Source organism: Colobus angolensis, unplaced genomic scaffold (assembly GCF_000951035.1).
Source record: "Colobus angolensis palliatus isolate OR3802 unplaced genomic scaffold, Cang.pa_1.0 Scaffold146, whole genome shotgun sequence".
Taxonomy (NCBI): Eukaryota; Metazoa; Chordata; class Mammalia; order Primates; family Cercopithecidae; genus Colobus; species Colobus angolensis.
Window position 1 is genome coordinate 5,505,442 of NW_012114555.1, and position 3,124 is coordinate 5,508,565.

Here is a 3,124-nt window from a genome sequence, read left to right on the forward strand (position 1 = left end):
CTGCCTGGCACTGTCTCAGAGAGAATGTTATGTTGAAGATTACATTATTTGTTACTGAGTAGATTAGTTATTCAGGATCCAGAATGGCATTTGAAATGCCGTAATCAATATGAGAATGGTTAGGAAGGAAAGAAGTAATCACAAGAAAAATAAATGGAATTGACTGATGAACCATAGTTTCAAAGCAATCATAAAATATTTATTAAATATTATGAGTGGAGAGAGATGCAATGAATAAATTAAATACATATATTTGAAGCTTCTGAGAATCACCAGATAATGTGTGAAGTGGAGGGGGTAGTTAAAATGTAGCAATTATGGTTTTTCTTGATGTGCTAGGTTAAAGGGTGTCTGCTATATCTTTGCTAACCTACCATTGAGGGGGTGAGTCTATTGTCTATCTTCTTGGAGTTGAGTTTGCTTTAAATAATTTGGCTGATCAATGAATGCAGTGAAAGTGGTCTTCTGGGACTTCTGAGGCTAGGTCAGAATGAGTCTTGCAGCTTACATTCAACTGCAAGAATACTCATTCTGGGAACTCTACTGCTCTGCCAATGAGGAAGCCCAAGCATCCTGTGAATGGGCCTTTATGGATCACAACGAAGTTATCCTAACCAAAGACTAGGCCAAGTTCTCAGACAACAGCCAGCACCAACTTGCTAGCCATATGAGGGAGCCATCTTAAAAATGCATCCACTGGTACTAGCCATGCCACCTCAGCTAACATTTCAGGGATCAGAAAGGAAACACCCAGCTAAGCACTTCCCCAGTTCCTCATCCACAAAAATCATGATCCAAAGAAATTGTTTTTTTAGACCACTGAGATTTGAAATAGTTTGTTACATATCAACAGGTAATGGGAACACTGGATATGGATTAAAACAAACACCCAAACAGCTGGCTTTGAGAAAGCAGTGGTGTTACATGTAAAACTTCCTTTGCAAAGCTAAATACGTGATCTATTCACAGACAGTTTAAACACAGGAAATGATTACATTCAGTTTGCAATGCTAAAAAGAGCATTTAATTGGTAAGATTCCCTTCCTCGCATTTTAAGTTCGGCTCTTTCAGTCTCTTTTCACCAGTGGAAGGCCTGAAGGAGAGGGAGGAGCACGTTGCTGAGGATAAATATCCTGGCCAGGACTCCAATGTCCTCTGCACAACCTACAGATGCCTCAGTGACTAATCTTCATCTGCAGATAATTCAGAAACAGGGCAGATCCCTTGGATTTGAAAATGGGAACTAAAACTCATCCATCTTTTCCTGATGGCTAAACAGGCTATTATTAGCAGGCCAGATGATTTAATAGGCCGGGGATGGAAAGGCACATGTTGATAATTAAACACTCCAGAGTTCCATTCCAAGGCAAGTGTCCTTTAACAACTCGCCTCAGGTTTGTTTGCTGTGAAAACACTTATCCTCCACTCTCATGTCTCTGGAATATGTGCAGGCATCAACCTAAACTTTTCTGATGGATTGAAATGTGGTTTGTCAAACCAATATGCAATTGTTTGGGTGACATGTTACATGGAATTAACTGTCCTAAATCAGCTTTATAAATTTATAAGTGTATAAATCTCAAAAAGAAATGAGACCAGTCTTTCAGCAAATATAAATCAAGGTCTAATAGACTGTGACAGAGTCATATGAGAAATGTAGCTTAGTGCTGGCTCTGACTAGTGATTGTTTGACCTGGAGCAAGAGCTAGGAACTGAATGTTTGTGCTCCCCCCACTCCCCGCCCCAAAACTAATAATCCCTAATGTGATGGTATTTGAAGGTGGGACTTCTGGGAAAAATTAGATTATGAAGGCAGAGCCCTCATAATGGGATTAGTGCCCTTATAAGAAGACATAGAAGAGAGTTGGCTGGCTTTCTCTCTCTCTCTTACGTGAGGAAACCACAAGAGAACCCTCACCAGACACTGAATCTCCTGGCACCCTGATCTTGGGCTTCCCAGTCTCCAGCTCTGTGAAAAATACATGTTGCACAAGTCGCCCAGTCTATGGTATGGTATAGTTTGATCATTTTAAAGATTCTGATTCTAAAGTTCTGTCAAGAACTAGAGTTTGCTTATTCTAGAAATTTCATTATCAAGCCAAATCTTTCTCTCAGTGATAAATTGGCTCATGGACTGGTTAATAGAAAATGACTTCTTTTTTTTCTGCAGTCCTACACAACTATTTTCTCAGCCTTTTTATTTAACATATTACCTAGCACTCTTTTCAAAAATATGATTTTCTTTATAAGAGTTAATAATAATTTTACTCATGACTAATTGTGTCACACACTGTGCTCAAAGCTTTACAGGTGTAATGTGATGTATTCCTTCCAATAAATCATTGAGGTCAGATATAATCAGCTTTATTTTACAGATGAGATGATTAGATCACTGGGAGGCTGCATATCTTGCACAAGAGTGATGGAATTCAAACTCAAATCAAATTCTGTCTGATGCCAGAACCCCTACTCTTTTGGGTATTTGCCCTACAACCTTTAATTTAGATGTCTACATTGAGCCTAAAGACTAATCAAAACTTTTAAAGCAAAAAATATTTTAATTATTTATATAGTTTGACCAGAAGTCATGTAAAATTGAAGGCTGCAATGGTGGCAAGCTCATGGAAAAGGGCTATTCTCTATGGGATGATATTTGCCTTGATCTCTTGAGTGATTATTTTCCATCCTCACCTTTGAATAGGCTTCAGGAAAGAATTGAACTACAATAGTGCAGGGAAAGAAAATCACGTAGTTTTCTTCAAATATTCTTCAAATGTTTTTCCTGCTCTTTGAGGTAAGATTGCTTGATATTACTTTCTGTGCATTGTGGTATGTATTAGTGTATTCTCACACTACTATAGATAAATACCTGAGACTGGGTAATTTACAATGAAAAGAGGTTTGATGGGCTCATGGTTCTGCAGGCTGTGCAGGAAGCATGGCAGCATCTGCCTCTGGAGAGACCTCAGGGAGCCTTTAGTCATGGTGGAAGGCAAAGTGGGAACAGGTTTCTCACATGGCAGGAGCAGGACCAAGAGAGTGTTGGTAGGGAGAGGTGTCACACACTGCTAAACAACCAGATCTCATGAGAACTCGCTCACTACACAATAGCAAGGGGGATGGT